This window comes from Fringilla coelebs (genome assembly GCF_963513975.1).
Source record: "Fringilla coelebs genome assembly, chromosome: Z".
NCBI classification, from domain to species: Eukaryota; Metazoa; Chordata; class Aves; order Passeriformes; family Fringillidae; genus Fringilla; species Fringilla coelebs.
In genome coordinates, this window is record NC_140031.1 from 456,047 (window position 1) to 474,325 (window position 18,279).

An 18,279-nucleotide genomic window follows, 5' to 3' on the forward strand; every position below is an offset into this window, starting at 1 on the left:
GCCGTGAGGGGGCGCGAGGAGCGGGCACGCGGAGGGGGGGGTGAGAAAAGGGGGCGCGTGAGGGGGCGCGTGAGGGGGCGCGAGGGACCCGTGCGCTCGTGAGGGGGCACGTGAGGGGTCGCGAGGAGCAGGCGCGCGGAGAAAGGGGGGCGCGAGGGATGCGCGCGGAGCTGGCGCGCGGGGGCAGCGGGCGCGTGTTACTGGCGCCCTCCAGCGGACGGGAACGGCGCCGCTGGGCCCCGACTGCGAGAGCGCTCCCAGGGCGGGACCGGGCCGTGTCCCGGGATGTGTCCCCGCGCGGGACCGGGCCGTCTCCCGGGATGTGTCCCGGTGTGGGCCCGCGATGGGCAGAAGCGAAGCCCCCGCTGCTCGCGGCTCTCCGGAGCAATCCGAGGTGGTCGCTCACTGTGGCATTTCTCCCCTCACCATCACGGGTTTTAGGGTAACAAAACACTGTGGGCACTTGGAGTGAGGGCACTTGTGGGCACAATCAAGTCCCGCTTTAGCTCTGAATGAGCTTTTGATTTGCTTTGTGCCCCTGAGCCGGCTCGCCCGCCAGCCGTGCCCCTCCCTGTGCTAATCTCCCATTTATGATCTCTCGGTGTCTCCTGGCAGTACGGTGGTGCTTAAGTGGAAGCTGTTGAGGGAGTTCCATGGCAGCGGTGCCCAGACACGTTTATGCTCTGCCACATTTACCTTTACGTGCACAATGTGTTACCAAAGACACGTGGGGCTACTGGCACGGGACACACCTGTCACCACAGCCCAACACAGGGCTGTTCTGGGCACTTCAGACAAGTGCCACTGGCTCTGGCTTCAGCAGCCTGCCTCTGTGTGCTCAGCTGCTTTGTGCCTCTTTCTGTTTCACGGAGTCAAGCAGAAAGGGAAAAAGGAGATCCCTTTTTCTGGAGAGATCCCACAGCAGTCTGTAGGCCAGAAAGTGTTTTTCCAGCCTTTCCAAAGCCCTTTCTGGGGCAGGAAGGATGTGACCTCTGCCCAGGCAGCAGTGCCTCGGAGCTGAGCACGAGCTGATAAAGTCCAGCCTGGGGAGACATCAGCCTTTGCACTGCCCCGGGTCCCTCCTGGCCATAAAGTACACGTGGTGCAGGCAGGGCAGGGCTGGCAGGGGCTTCCCTAGCAGCACGGCCAAACTCAGCTGTGCTCACGCCCACAGCCCTTGGATGGTGGAGCCCACAGGAGCTCCTGGCACCAGGCTCACCCCACATTCTCTTGCCAAGATGCATTCCCTTTGATTCCTCATTGTTCCGAGCTCAGCAGATCATTCCCAACTCTGGATGTAGCTTTGCCCCCCTGCTTTACACTCACCTACTTGGTTGCTTTAATAGAAGCATCTCTGCACCTCTCATCCCCTGGATACCACAGAAAACCAGGATTTCAGGAGTCCTTTCATTCAGTCCATAAACAAACCTCAGTTCTTTGCCTCCCATATCTTTTTGTGCTGACACCAGGAGTTGGAAACCATCAGGAACCTGCATGCTCCTATCCAAGAGTGTTGGTTTCTGAAGGGCAGAATGAAAAAGAAACAGTTGTTGTAATTCAACATCTGTAACTGGACTGTGATCCCAGCACGGTAAAGATGGTGATACATGGAAATCTCACAATTCACATCTTTTCTGCAGCCCATGTTCATATCCCACTGAAATCACATCCATGGCTTTTTCCTTGCACCTCACAGCACTTGGGCTGCTGGTGGTGTACAGTCAGCCAGCATTCCCACCAACAGGTGCTCCCCAGGGAAAGGTACACCTGTACAGGAGCAGGATGGAAGCATCTCTGAGGCCAGAGCAGAAAATTAGCACCACTAACAGCTCAGTTGGATTGCAAAGCTTTAGTATCAAATCCAGGCTGAAAATTACTTGTTTGTTTGCCTGTGCATGTTACATGCATAATTCCTCTTTGGAATTGTGTTTGCAGTAATAGATGGCCCTGGAGAGATGTAATTCATGTGATAATGCCGACATCAGAAATCTCCAGGTGCAGCTCAGATGATTTATAACTGGCCTCTTTATAGAACCAAGCCCCATGAATTATTTACAATTTTCTGAGAAAAATAGATTTAGTCTGTCTTAGGGCTGGCAGTTCTCCATCCACCTGTGCAGGAGGGGGAGCAGTGGCAGCGGGGGATGCAGCACCCCTGCATGGAGGAGCAGCAGCCGTCCCCACACAGCAGGGGCCGGAGGGGGACATGGGGACAGTGTGAAGTGATGGCTCCCTAGGCCACATCTCCAGGGGCTGCTTCACTGCTTCCCGAGAAACTCCAGGCATCCCTGAGACAAAAACGTTACCTGAACATTGCAGTGTGTTTCACAAGGAGGCTTGAGGAGCTGCCAGTGAAACCCCTGGTGAAACACCAAAGCCCAGCCATCCCCATTCCTTGCAGGCACTCTGCACTGCCAAAGCTCAGCCATTTCCAGCATTTGAGGCTGTTCTTTGTTTCCCTGCTGGACTTAACTGTACCAGCTGTTACCCAAATATTGGGAGATGCCACTTAGAAGGTCACTGTAACATGCCAGTAGAGAGACTTTACACTGTAAATCCCTCGTACTTTTAATCATCTACTGACAGCAGACACAAAGAGAATCCAAATAAACCATGATCTTCCCAAATACAGATGGTTTGGATTTTAGAGAATTGGCTTGAACAGATTAATAGAGCCCTGACCTAAGCAGAAAATGCTCTTTAGGAAATGAGCTGGATACTTCCAGCTCACCAAACAGCATTATGAGAGCAAACTGCTGCCAGAGGCTGCCCAGAATGACTTGCTTTTTGCTGTTCAATTTATTATTTATTTATTCTCAACAGCTCTGGTGAAATACAAAATGGGGGTGCAGAGGTGAAAACCACCCAGACAAGGCTCCCTTTGGTTTGATGTGGCACCAGCTGCACACGGAGTTTGGTGATTCCTGTAGCTTTTAAATGATTACTGTACTTCAGTGACTGCCAAGGGGTATTTAAAATGTTCTATTCATACTCTATTACTCATTCCAGTGAACTTAACAAATCATAAAAGTATAGTGGCAAGGTACAGATTTTATCTGATTGGTTCTTACATCGTGGTTTAAAACAGGATTTCATGATTTCTGCAGAGGAGGAAATAAAATCTGCATCACATTGGGCTGAAATGAGGCTGTGTACAGACACACCTCAGCATCGTTCAATATTTAATGGTGTTACTTAACAATTTTTTGCTGAAAAAAGGCTTTTCCCACTGCAAAGCTTCTCGCTAGTGATGACTTTTCTGCTTCCTTCTGGAAAAATTTCATAAGAAATGTTAATATTTTATCAGGTTGCTGTTGGACTAACATAATTGCCTCTGTGTTCTCAGTATATACCTTCCTTGAAGCATTATTGAAATGGCTGAGGGCTGAGCATGGTTCAGGACACAGAAAACTAGTAAAAGATTAACTATTTTAAAATATGTTATTATTTTATAATGTATTATTGAGAATGTCATAGAAAACTCATCAAAGCTATAAGCCAAGTTGAATCAAGCTCCCACAAAACATAAATTGTTAATTGTTGCTCAGTTCCCAGTGACAATATAACACTGCAGACACGAGCAAGGAAAGAAAGATTAACCCTGGAGAGGTCGAGAGAAGCCCTGTGTTTCTGTCAGTAACTGGCAGTTTACAGGAAAGGAAAAACCCAACATTTTGGGGCTATTTAAAGAGTAATAATAGAATTGCATGAGGTGTGGTGCCACAAGGCTTTGGACAGGGGCTGCTAATTGTTCTGGAAGGCCTTTGATATAGGCAGTGGCCTCTTTTCCAGACAATTCCTTCCAGCTCAGTCTCCCAAAATGGAAGTTCTGGATAGTGTGGGAGTGGAGGGGCCAGGTCCCCAGGGAGCAGTGCCACTGGCAGAGGCCAGCTGGGCACTGCTGTCACAGGGCAGGGGCTTTTCTTTCAACACAGTACTTAACCTGAGGATGTTTTACCTTGCTTAGCCCATGAGCAATCCAAATACCATGAGATTTGTTCTGTGGACTCCTGCTTTCACTTGGATTTCACATTCTGTCTGAGTTAATACACCTTGGGTTCGTGGGGATGCTTGTGGTACTGAGAATCACAGGCAGGCATCCCTGGGGAGGACAGCAAAAGAGAGAAAGAGGAAAAGTGAAATGAAACCTGAAGCATTTATGGAAGTAAAGTTGCTGAGATTCACCCTGTGTCAGGCTCACTGAGCAGTGTGTGAGTGACACTCACTGTCTGGGGGGGTGGCAGGGAGGGAGAGCATCCAGCAGACCCGGGGTTGATCCTTGGGGCTAGAGCCAGCCTCAGGAGCTTTCCACAGCTTCCATGGGGATGCAGGTGTTCAGGTGAGTCACGTGGGCCTGAGTCAGGCCAGAGCCTCTAATCTTTGGGGCATCTCCCAAGCAATGCTGTCCCTCCTGTTCCACCACACCACAAACCACTGCAGGGACAGGAGCTCTCCCTAGTGCTCCGGGGCTGCTCACCCCATGAGGGAGGAAAAACCCCAGACCTAAAAGACTGGTGCAATTAACATTCAGGCTTATCATGCTTGGTCTCTTGTCTCTGGAACTGGCCAGAGTGGAAAATTACCTCCTTCTGTTGGCCTCTATAATTCTGTCATTTGATTTCTCCTGGTTCTTATATGATGGTACATAGGGAGTAAGTATCAGCTGTCCATCTTCTCCAGAGATCTGTGCTTTTACAGGCCCATAACCCTCTCCTTCACTCCCTTTCCTGCTGCATATCTGTAGCACATCCAGTCCCTCCAAGATCCCCAGCTTTCCTTCACCTGTGAGAGCTTTCAAACAATCCATTTCAGTTCTAAGCAGTGCCTTTGCAATCCTCATCCTCTTTTCCTCCCCTCCCAGCCTGTTACAGTGTGGTTCTTTGGGAGTAAGAGCCATGACAAACACCACCCAGAGACGACAGACCTGCACCTTCCTGTAAAGCACTTTTTGGCTGCAGATTTGGTACTTGCAGCATTGGGCTACCCCACCAAACATGGCTTTTCTTAGCTCACATCCTGCTAAAGCTGGTGTGCCACCTGAAGAGCTGTGAACACCCCAACACAGGCCAAGGTTGCCTGCATTGCTCATTCTACGAAGGATTATCAATAGGAAATTTGCATTAAATCCCTCTCTGCAGGCAAACTGGAGAGCTCTGGGAAGGAGCCCAGCTTTTGTAAATCCTCTATCATTCCTGCTGCAAACTGTAATCAGCCCAGCCACCCCACCCATCCCACTGGAATTCCAAATCAGCATGCATACCTCCTTTCAGGGTGGAGATTTCTCCTGCACTTTGGGTTTCGTAACCGAGTGTTTGGGTTGCAGTTGACAATCATTTCTCCTGTGTCTGCAGGGCACAGAATGGCTTCTCCCATTCCAAATGCCAGGTGCTTCACAGTAGCTTGGTGGAGGTTTAACCAAGTTAGGACAAGTCCTCCTCCTCTGGGGAGGTTTTGGAAGCACGAGGACAGATTTTCTCACAATGGGCTATCCCTACTTTTAATGTCATCTTTTTAAAGGAGAATTTGTTCCCTTACCTCAAATCCAGACAGCCTCAGGATTTTTGCTTCTTGTAGAATCGAAGGCAGGTCAAACTCACAGTCCCACCTGAGCATGTCTGAAGGAGAAATAGGAGTGACCACCAAGACATGACCTTTAGACCCTTTAAAGTGTGACAAGCATACAATGAATTAACAGCCAAACTGCTTCAGTGGGGTTTGGCAAGAGATCTCAGCCCCCCATCTTTGTTCCTGTCCAAAAGAGAGAGGCTTGATATCCCTCTCTCAAAAGCAGCCATGAGCTTTACCATTTCTGTGCCTTCATTTCAGTTGTGTGAATTCAGACAAAACTGACAGGTGTTCCTGAAAACTGGTGTAGGAAGCTTTCAACCATTTCCATACAGGCCTATAAAGATTTTGGGGAAAAGTGTCTTTTTGTGGTTTCCTTCATGTGATGTCCCCAAATAAAATCAAATCCAATCTTTTAAGAAATACTTGCTCTATAATTAAACATGCTCATTAGAAGAAGGATAATAATAACCTGGAGACCCTGGAAGATCCTTGGGCACAGAAAGCAACAGCATGCCTCTTAATGGGGTGGAAGATTCGGCTCCAAGCCCATGAAGTGCTTGCCAGGATGTGGCACCCATCCCATCAACTCACACTGAGGCATTTGGATATTGCTGTTCAATGAGCTGCTTGGTTCCATTTGGGTTTGTGTTGGTTTTTAAACTTTCTGTGCATTCAACCCAAGCCAACTATTGTGGCACAATTTATTGACCGAACTTCCCAAGGAGCTTTAACCCACAGGACACTGCAGAAGTGGGTAGTGCCAGAAATAAAACTGCAAAATCTTAATGTGTAAGTGTTTCACTAGGATTTCTGTGAGTGTGACTGCAGCAGGAGAATGAATCAGTTGTCTGTGCTTAGTGGAATGATCTTTATAAACAGTTCACTTGCAGGCTGAGTGGCATACTATGAAAGCAGCCATGTGCAAGACAGCCAGAATATTTTCCCCTATTCTCTTATGCTGTTTGTGTAACTTCAACCCAAGCTGCCCAACATTTCCCCTGAGACTGGGGATGGTTTGGAAATGCAGGGCCTCTCTCCAAAACACAGATTTCAAACACTCTAATTGCTTAGGATTAACAGTACGAGAGAGTTCTGGTGTGGGATGAGGAGTGCCAGTAAAGAAAATCCCTATTCCCAAACACTCCTGGAAGTACCAGTGTCAGCCTGCCTGGGAGCCCAGCGAGGCCCTTCCCCTTGGCTGTAAGGCCACGTGGCATCCCCTGGCTGCACAGGCTGAGCGCCACAGAGCAGGGAAGAAGAGGAGGGAACAGACAAAACCCAGCAGAAGGAAACAAGAGGGATTAGTTAGAGGAGAACTGGGAGGGGAGTAGTGAGCAAAAGGGTGAGTAGGAGGAAAATCAATCTGAGCTGTAGGCGGGTAAGAGGTACATAAAGCCACGAAGATGGCACCAGATTAGAGTCGTGAGTCAAGCACTAAAGCATGAAACAAATCTACAAAGGGTATCCCAGGCTCTTCTAATTCACACAAAAACTTGGGGAAGTAACCCCTCTGCCAGAGGCCTGTTACACAAAACCAATACTCATCATGGACAGTAAGTAACGCTCAAAGGTGAGTCATGGAGCTGATGCACATGTGTGGGGTCAAGAGGTGGCACAGGTTCCAATTGGCCCCAAATACAAGGACATAATAGAATGGGATTAAGAATTTTGCAAAAATGTAAAAACTGAGATTACTTTGAAAGCAATTACTTACCCTGAAAAAGGAGGAGTTGGTATGGTTTATACTTACAGCGCCAGCTTAGGCTCTGAAGAGGAATCAGTTCATTCCACCCAGCCTCTGAATTACACTCATGGACATTTCTCCTCAATCAACCACACACGTAGTAGAGACACTTACCCTGAAAAACCAAAAATGGCCAGTATCAGATTACACAAAACTGTGATATTTCCTCTTGCTGTAAAACCTTATCTGCCTTACTATTTAATTCTGTAAGGTTACACTTCATAGCACCCTCTAAACTTCTAGCAGCCATGGATGAAACTCAGTGCTGAACTGGCTGAACATCATGTGGAGATGTTCTCCTTGTTCTTCCATGTTCATCTCCATCTGGTACACTGGGAAGGGGAGCCAGAAGGACGCAGTGAGTGACACCTCCTCTTGCCAGAAGACACTGCAGGCAACAGAACATGCTCTCCAGGGTTGGGATCACATACCTCATGTACTCAAACCACCCTCACAAGAGCAAACTCCTTCTCTGGTACAGAAAGATCCAGAGGTGAATCTTCATCAGCAAGGAAGACGTACAGATCTGTCAAAAACACCATCTGAGGCTATCTGAAGTTCAGAAGATTGGCATTTTTGTGCCAGACAAACATGTTTTGCATTTCTCTCCATAAATTCTGAGCACAGTAGTTTCTGCTGACACTCATGGGGATGGCAACACATGGCAGAGGGAAGCTGGGGACAGCACAGCTCCATCCACCTGAGTGAGGCTCCTTGGAGCTTCTCTGGCAAGACAACAATTTGCAGGAGTTCTGAGAGCAAGAATAGGAAACAGTAATCAACCAGAACCTAAATGTGTTGTTTATCTGAAGGTACAGGGTGAACACTGCAGGGAACCCGCTGCCCAGCCTCCCTAAACAAGAGTCAGGAACAGTTCTCCAGGGACGTGTTAAATTATTCTAGAGTAAGGCTGATAGCTGGCATCTGTGTGAGCCTGTGCAGCTACTTTTCTTGCTGAGTGGGAGGAGGATTAGTGGAGAGAGAAAAAAGACATCAGGGAAGGTGTTCTGTGTTGTCAAAAGCTGCAGCACGTGTAACTCCGTGGGTGGCTGCACATCCTCACGGAGTCCCCATGGATTGTGGTGGGCTCTGCCTCTCCTCATCAGCCAGAGCTGGGGGCACCCTCCTGTGGGCACACACCTATAACACAAACATACTGTGGATTTGGTTTGGTCCAAACAGCAGCACTTCTGAAGAAGCTGCATCAATTTAATGCAGATGTGGCTACATCAAGATTGCTGACATTTTTATAGACCAACACACACAAATCACATTTACCAGCAAATCACATTTACCAGCAATCCAGTGCTTAGGCATTTCCACTCTGCTTACTTTGGAAGTTTAATCAAATGAATGCTATCACCATCTAACATCATTAATCAGCCATTTTAAGCGGTAATGGGGGCTTCAAGTAGGATGAGTGAGTGAAATTCTAGTTAGCATATGCTTCTCTGCATATTAATTTTAAGTCTTGAATAGAATCATAAAATATCCTGAGTTGGAAGGGATCCACAGGGATCAGCAAAGTCCAACTCCCAAAGTCCAAGGAGAGGGCAACCTCTCCTTGCCCTCGTTCTGTTTCAAATCAATCTTTGCCACAGCTCCACATGAGCTCTGATCAGTGATTCCTTTCCTGGAATACTTTCCCCTTGACTTCAGGCTTCAAGCCACATCTATAAGGAACAGCATTTCAACTTCCATAAGGCACCTTCCTTGGTGCAAAGACCAAAGGAATTTCTTTTTCCTGTGTATGTGGAGCCTGCAAAAGAACCATGGGAGCTCTAAGCCAGGAAAAGAAGAAAAGGATAAAGAGATGCTGTGACAAGTTATATATATGTATATATCCATATATGTATATCTATACATAGAGTGTGGCCACTTTATTTATTGTAATGCCTCTATTATAGATATATACATATACACACACACATCCATAGCCATTGGTACAGGCCCAGTCATGAACACATTACATAAAATGACATTGTGAGGTGGCTAAAAGCAGCAACTTCCCTCAAAAACAAACAAACTGACTCACTTTCACATGTCTCTGGTAAAATAACAATCCACATAACCTAGTGTTCCTTTTCGGTCTCAAACCGCTGCTTCCCTGCCCAGACACGCCACCCATGTGGTGAGAGAGCAATTGTAGGGCAGAATAATCCATTAGGAGCATCTGGATGCATACCCTGCAGCCACAATTTGTCTTTGGTGTTCTTACTTTCTTCTCCTTAATTGTATTCCTTGCCTGCTGCTGTGTGAGCAGTATTTCAGTGGAATCACTTCACTAGGACATATCACTTGGAGTTGCTTCAGAGATGATTTAATCTTTGTACAGTGCTTTGAATTCATAAGTAATATTATTGCTATGCACCTTGCTCTCTCCTGGAGGATTCCCCTACTACTGAGAATGTTCATGGAATTACAGCTAGAATTGCCTGGCAGACTGGTTTCTCCCATCTTTTTTTTTTTTTTGCATGCCAGCCAGTCAGGAGAACAGCAATGTGCACTATCTGGGATAACATCCCAAAGTAAACGCCCTCACAAAGGGCTCTGAGTAATGTTGTAGTAATTCCTGATCACAGAAGTGCCTCCAGGGAAACATGAGATGGATTCCCTCTTCAAACCACAGAAAATAATAGCAGGGTTTTGTTGCTGCTCTAGTCAAGCCAACACACATTCCCTTCCCTCAGAAAGTATGAAAGCAGCAAATTGCCCCAAATGGGTCTGGTTTTGTGCAGACAACAATGCAAGTCATAAAATCAATAATATCCCAAAACAATTGCCCAGAGCTGAACAATGGGATACACTGGGTGAAAGCTAAGCAGAAATAATGCTCCCTTAAGGAAAGACTCCTCACAAATCACAGAAGGCGGGATGCAGCAAGGAAGTGACAGCCAGAAAAGCCAGAATTTTGATTTGTGGCAACTCAGACTCATAGGAAGCAAAAAAAGGAAAAAGAAACAGAAAATAAACCTTCTGCTGTAAGAAAAAAAAAAAAACCAACAAACAAAACCCCTAAAAAACAAACCAAAACAAAACCAAAACCCACCACCACAAGAAAACAAACCAAAACAAACAAAAAAATCCCAAACAAACAAAATACAAGAAAAAGAGGATTTCCTAAGTGTACTCTGATGGGAACATTTCCATGTTCAAAAGGGTCCAGAGACCAATCTGTGAGCAAAACTCACCTTCCCACTGAAATTCCAAGTGAGAACCTGAGAACGAATGAAGTGTTTGAGCACTGCAAGGCTTCAGGATTAAATCAGACCCTCAGCTCTTCTGGGGAAAGGAAATTCAGAAAGGAGATACGATGGAAACAGGCACAGAACTCGGGTCAGTGACTTTTAGTTCCTCAGTCTTATCCCTCATTTCCAAATAGCCCTGCAAGACCACGTGTATATTCTACTACCCTGAATGCATCACTGCACCGGCAGCATTTGTCATTTCCCAGATCCCAGAAACTCCATTCTCTCGGAACCTAATCCTGAATGACAGCATGTAGATCTCACGCTTTCAGTGCATTGTTTTAGAGCCAAATGTGCTCCGTCAGGAACGCAGCAAGGCTGGAAGCAGCAGCTCGGTCCGTGCTGTGCCGCAGAGCTCACGGCTGGAATTCAGCGGTGTGCTTCCCCATCTGTTGGCAGAAGCGAGGAGTAACACTGGAGCTCCTCAGAAAACAGATTTGGATCCAGATGGAGCCAAGGGCCCCATTCTGTGTCAGCCCCTGATTTCACAACTTGTGGAAAAGAGCTGTTCTGCACATGGGAAACATCCCTGCCATGCTTGGAGGAGAGGTTTTACAGAAACATGGCCTTGTATAAAATCCATGGACTTGACGGGTCACAGCCAGAAAGAGGAGTGCACAGGAAACATTTTTTGAGTAGCTGGAGTAGGAAAAATCTCCACACCTGCATGTCCTTGCCATGAAATTTGTGGTAGGGTTTTGGTATGTCTGAAAGCACGAGAGGATCCCTTATCCAGGGCACAACGAGGCACGCTGCAAGTGCAGCCACTGCTCTCTCTTTGTGGAATTCTCTGCTGGGCTGCACTAACCCCAACTGTGGTAATTAACAATTCAGTTGGAATGGAGCCTGATTTAAAGCTGAGCTCTCTCCAGCAAGTGCCAGACGTGAGGCAGGAAAGTACCTGGGCAGAGAAAAGCTCCCTGGAGAAACCTGTACCCAAACACACGAGTGTCCTGCTAATGTTCCCGTTCTTAGAAGAGCTTCTGAGGTTCTGGCACAACGTGCACCCCCCTTTAATTGATCCAGGGACCATATTCCATCTGAAATTTCTCACACTGCTGTGTGAGGAGGCACTAGGGCACAGGTATCCCTCTGCCAAGGGTTATCTCTGCAGCTGTGGCTGCTATTGATTTGTTGATTCCTTCTCTCTCAGATATTGATGTTAGGAAACTGAAACTTCCAAAAGGTCTGGGCTCAGCCTTCTTGACACTGAAACAGGGCTTTAGCCTAGGAGGACCTCTAATCTATCAATTTTGTCTGAAAGTTTTTAATTTAAATGAGGAGGGAAAACATTTTAATATAGAAAGGCACAATTCTTTTGGCATGCAGAATTGCCACCATTTATTTTCTGCCTACAAACTATACAAGCTGCAGCATCTGACCTTTCCTCAAATTAATAATTTTCAAATTACCATCTAAATTACTTTTGATTTCAGATTAGCTGAAAGGTATAGAGAATTAAACTCTTTCCCCCCATTTGGATTAATTGATAGAGAAAACAATGAAAAGATGAACAGGGAGAGGATTGATTAGAAAGACAATCTGCATTATCCCCTGGTTTCTGCATATTAGGAAATGAGTCAAATAAGAATGTGAATAAATAGGTTAATAGGTGTGTTCAGAACTGCTTAAATACAGAATTACTGATATGTATAACTCTCTCTACACAGTTGTGTCCCAAACCCTCACAAAATGAGACAAACAGATGATGGGAAGGAGAGAAGGAGCAGTGGGACAGAAAGGAATGTATTTTTTACTAGGGCATGTTGCTATTTTGGGGTGAAGGAACACGAGTGAAAAGTGAGACTGAGGAATAAAGGAGAGGATGGAGGAGAAAAGTCCAGAGGCAGAACTGGAAATACCTGCTGGAATTGACCAAGAGCAGGGTCTGAGAGGGGCAGCGGCGGATGCTCCTCCTCATGGTCCCGGCGTAGGGAACAGCTGCTGTTTCCCTCAGACACAGATCCCTACGAAGTGTAAAACCAATATTTGGGCCGGGCCATTAGTCACTGTTAAGGGGCCCTTTTATCTCCAGTAATCTCCTTCCCGACAGTGTGTCCCACAGACCAGGGTTTGCATGCAGCAGCCTTGTGAATACTGATGTCGAAGCCAAATATTCAGCCCTGGACAGGAATTAATGTCCTGCCCAGAGTGGGAACCTCTGCTGCTTTGTTCGGCCAAAATGTTCCTGATTTTAATTAACTTTGGTTTTATTCTGGTGTGAGGAGTTTGAGGCAGGCAGAAAAACAGAAAAGTGCTGAAAGACACAGCTCTGGAACTCAGCATCACATTTTTGGTCTAGAAAAACCAAGTCTGTTTGAACAAGACTTTTCTGGCACAGGAAAATTGAATATTGTTGCTGCTGAAAAAGAAACCAAGTGATCTCTGCAACACCTGCCAGTCCAAAACAAAGATCACTTTTAGTACAGAGGAGCAGCCCATCATCACTTTAAGGGACAGAATTTTCCAGATTTTTATACTTAATCAGATCAGTAAGCATATCTGCATTCCACTTGCCCTAAACTGCATTATTTGTGAACAAATGTGCATATGGCAGAACAGCACTACTGTCATCCCTAAATATGACCGCTTTATCTGTTAATTAATTTATCTGCTTATTAATGAGCAAAACCATCGGTTAACAGTACCACTCCTGAGCATCCCCGAACTCTCCAGTCCTTCCTCAAAAGGATTTGGGAACCAGGAGTCCATTCGGAGCATTTAAAAAGCCAAAAGGTTTAAATCCTGTAGCCCTTCCAAAGCTCTCTAATGCTGTCCTGTCCAGCGAACGAGGAGCGATAAAGCAGCCCTGTCATTTAGAACCACATCAGGATGGAGGTCCCAGCTACCACCAGAGCAGGGCTGGACCCGCACCTCCGCACCTCCCGCGGGTGCCAGCACCCCCGGCCCCGCACGGCAGCTTCTCCCGCGGGTGCCAACGGCGCCCGGAGGGTCCCGCCGGCCCCGAGCCCCAGCGGGGAGGCGGCGGCGGGAGCGGCCCCGCTGTGCCGGGCCGGCCCTGGCGGCCCCTCCCTGCTCCCCTGCGGCCCCGCCTTGCTCCCCTGCTCCCCGCCCGCAGAACCGGGGGAACCCGTCCGGCCGGTCTGGCGGCGGCTCCCGGGGAGCCGGGGCGGGCGCGGGGCCGGCGGGGCTCGGGAGGCGCTGGGCGAGCGAGCGGGACCCCGCGGGCGCAGGTGAGGCCGGGGCCGGGGGCTCCTGGCCGGCTGCCGGAGAGGGGCCGCGGGGCTCGGGGCGGTGGCGCGGGGGGCGCGGTGCATCCTCACCGCCGGGGCCGTCCAGCGCCACCTCCGCGGGTGCCGCGCTCGGTGCGGGCCGGGGGTCGGGGCGGGCTCTGTCCCGGCCCGCCCCGTCGCACAGGTGGGGCCGGAGCTGACCCCGGGCACACCCGGAACGCCTTCCCTGCTTTTCTCTTTCCTTCCCAGAACATCCCCTGCTCGGAGCGAGGACCCGACGCGTTGTTTTGGAGGGTTTAACCCCGCGGGAATCAGCGTCCCCCTCGCTCCCACCCGCGGGGTGTGCGGCCGGGGATGGTCGAACTTAGCGCGGAGTCTCTCCGGTCCGAAGTTTAAAGACGGCGCAGGAGTTTGCTGGAAGGTGAGCTAAGGCAGCTTGGCTGTCGCCGGTCTCCCGAGCCCCCCGGGCACTGACTCCAGCTCGTGGCCCTGGGCTGGTTGCCCTACTCCCTGCTTTCCCCCCCGCATACCTGTGTACGATGAGAGCAGCCTTCAGGGCTGCGGGGTGATTACCCATTAGTCACTGTTTATACAGTCATCAGAGCAGCAATAGGTTTCTGCATTAAGGAGCCGTAATTCTAAAATTACTGGGCAAGTTACTTGTGAGGTCAGTGACTTGCTTGGAAAACAAAACAAAACAAATGCGGTGTCTTGGTTCTGTTAGCTCGTGTTTCGCGCCTATAGCTTAAAGAGCATCCCTTCCTGGGAGTCGGGATGGAGCTGTGCTGAATGGTACAGCTAATGGAGCATTTCCCCGCTGGCTCGGGTGTCAGCAGGAGCACTTAGAAACCCAAGAGGCCAAACAGCACGGGAGCTCTGGCAGGGACCGTGCTGAGTAACGGCAGGGACGGTGATGAGTAACGGCCGGGGTGCGGTGTCTGGTCTCCTGGCTGAGGGGTGTTTGTTTGGCTGTGGAGAGCGGGGCCGCTGGGATTTGGGGTGACAGCCTGGCCCTTGAACAGTTCCCCCCTGTGTGGCTGCTGCTGGAGTGAGGCCCTGGATTAACTCCCTCTAAGTGTCTGTGCTGCATCAGGTTGCTCAAGTTTCTGTTTGGTCGTGAGTTTTGATTTGTCTTTGTCCTCAAAGCCTGGTTTAGGAGTATCTGGCCATTTTTGAAGTTTCCTTGTCAGCTTCTGCACTGGTGGTCACCTTAGATTCTGGTTGTTTTCATACCTGTCCCAGCCCTCTGTTTGTCTCTGTGTTAACTTGTAGCTATTGTAGAGATTATTTTCAGTAATTTCTAAACTATTCTCCCTTAATTCTGTCATAAAGACAGCATGTGAATGTTCTGGAGCTTTGCTTTGGAGTTTGGGATGGTGAATGGCAAAAGGTGCTTGCACTGAAGCTATGTTAAAATGAGCTGGAATTTATTTCTCTGCTCTCTTGTTGGTGTGGCTGTTGTTTGAGGGCCAGAGCTTGAAGTGTTGCCTGCTCTCAAATGTGGAAAGGGGGTTGGTTGTTGTTGTTTCAGATCCAGATCCGAGGGGTTTTGATGTTCTTCCTGGCTTTGTCAGGCCTCTTTTAAATGAGTTGCTTTGTGCAGCTGTAATTGAATGCAGGACGTTGGCCAGGAGCTTCTGAAACCCAACCCTGGCTCTGTCAGTGACTTACCCAGTGGCCTTGGGCAAATCACTTAACCTCTCTGTTTCTGTGCTTGTCGGGGTGAAGGGCATGTTCTCATTCCAGACCCATGCTCTGAGCCCTCCTCGGCAGGTGCCCAGCTCTGTGACAGCGCTGCTTTTTGGCCAGCTTACAGAATCCCTCTGGAACATGTGCTGGTTTTCCCCATGCGTTCTGATAGAAACTTGAAATGTGTTTTTCATTTGACAATTTGACAATCAATGGTGATAGGAGAGATGTACTAATGACTTTACAAACAGGGTGTGGGTGTTAATATCTTTAAAAGGTCTCTGCCAACCTCAAGCCACAAGTTTATCACAGAGCCCAGACACCTTAGGGTAATACGACAAATGGCTCCATGCAAAGCCTAAGAAATTTTGCAAGGCAAATAAATATCACGATTTTTCTACAGAATAGTTTTTTGTTATTGTGTGCACACAATGTGGAATCAGCCAATAAACCATTTTCTACATTGTTTCATTGCAGATGGAGCCTGATTTGAAGATGAACGCGGGATCCTCTGTGAGTGGCCGGTGCCAGCCTCTGTGATGCAGTCTGGGCTTCAGTCACACACTCCAATAGATAAAGGTCAGTTTAGGAAAATGGCTTCAGTGTCTACTGCAGATGCTGCCAGAAGAGGTGTGTTAATAGCATCTCCAATCTTGGTAGTAGGAAGTAACCTTTATTTAGTCCAGTTAAAAATACCTGCTGGTTTTGATGGTGATGATGATTGCTAGGAAAAAAACTCTCTATGAAGTTCCAAAAATCTTCTGCTCCAAACAATGCAGTTTAGGCATGCACAACAAGAATTATTTTTCCCTCTATTAACTTCATTATGTGCTGTTGTATAACATACAACCTCGAGACCAAGGTAACACCCTCTAAAAGGCAGGCTGAAACCCCTTCAGAGAGGGCTGGAACCTGCAGCTTGAGCAAAGGTTACCAACCCTCTTATCTTCTGCAAAGATAGCTTACCTTGCCTTGGACTTTAAATGACAGAGCTCTGCAGATCTATTAATGAGAAATCCTAGGGCAGATAATGGGGAAATGATGATTTGGTTTGTGCAATGGCCCATCTTCAGCCCTTTCTGTGTAACCTCAGGCAGCTGGCCTGTATGCTGTGGGTCTCTTTCTCGGAGTGATTTTCTGTTAAATTCTTGGTGTCTAGTTAATCTCTTCCCTGTGTCAGATCCTGTTGGCTCATCAGGATAAATGAGTTATATTGGAAAGTCCTTCATACTTATTTTCATACAAGTTTTAATAAGTGGCTACACCGGGGAGTGTAGCCTCTGCTTTCTATTTTAATTTTTTTCCCCAAGATGGGACTTGAACATTTGTCAGCAGCACGGAACTGTACCCTCTCTCCTCCCTCTAAGGGTTTCAGGGTCTTGGTGGCTCAGCTTGCTTGAAGAGGTCTGCAGTGTGTTCAGGGGAGGAACTGTCAGCTCCCTGCAGCCTGGTTTGGCATGAGCAGCTTTTTTAAGTAAGATTTTCAGAGCTTGGTGGTGCCAGTGTTACAGTTTTACTGTGGTGTTTGCCTCCTGATGGTGCAGGTAATCGGGGTTATTAGGGCATTGGGAGAGGGACAGGGTTAGTTCCTTGCAAAGGAAAGATCTGGGGGTGTTGCAAGGTTGGCTGCATACAATAGCAATTTAAAAGTCTCTTGGAACTGGAATTAGTCCTTAATCCTCAGAGTTTGTACAGCCTCCAAAGCAGTAGTAAGTGCCTGTGTTAAGGTACTGTTGTGAATCAAATAGATACACTGTGTATTTAAAAATGATGTGTGTAAAATGAGGGGCTGGGTGCCCAGCAGCACTCGGTGGTGCAGCTCCTCTGGGGCCTGTCACTTGCAGAACAGGAGCCCCAAGGACTCCTCACCTTGCAGGGAGAGCTGGAGTCCTTGGTGCTTCCCTTGTGCGCAGATTTCGGCTATGATACATTGTGTCTCGGATATGACACGTTGTGCTCTCCTGAGTAGTGTGGGTGCATCACTTCCCCACGAGCATTTTATCTGCAGCCATACTGGAATCCCTCTGATTTTAACCTCGTGGGGTGATTCTGAGTCAGCACGTATTGGCAGGCTCCAGTGGGAGCTGTTTCCAGGGTCACAGTGCAGGGAGGGGAGTAGGGTCAGGACCTGGGTTTCATTACCCTACACTCTCGAGCCTCAGCTGGCTCAAAGTACATACCTGAACTCCTGAGCTCACCTTTCTCTGGGGCATCCCAGCAGCTGGGCTTTACCTTTCTTAGGGTGCGTGGGACAGCCAGTGTGTTTGAGAACAAATGACTAAGGGAAATCATTCCCTTCAAGATATCATTTTTGTGTGTTCAATTACTGTTAAGTAGTCATTCAAGGAAGTAACTGGAGCTGTTGTGTGTGAACTAGATCTATAAATTGATCAGCTTTAAGCATGTAATTTACATGGCAATCTATCTGAAGCTTAATACTGTTTGGAGTGAAGGTTATTTCCTTGGCCCATTTGTGCTGATTCATGCTGTTTTAGCTGCTGTTTTCTTTTCCTCTCAAAATGTCATAAAGATTACCTGGAAGGTTTTAGCTGTTCAGAAGACACTGTCTATCAGCCTGTCCAAGCACTTGTTACCAGTCACATTTCACATCTGCTGTGAGTAATCAGTGGTACATCTCATTTATTGGAAGCAAATCCGGTTTATGATTTGCTGGTTTCCCTGTAGCAGCTCTGGTTCCAGGGAGATGAGTTGCTGAACACATTTTTAATGAAGGCCCATACTCTGCCAAAGTCTTAGGCTGGGATCCCTGAGGGGAGAGCAGAAATGCAATATCCTGCTGCTTGAAGCCTTGGCTTCTGGCCATGCTTGGGGGGTG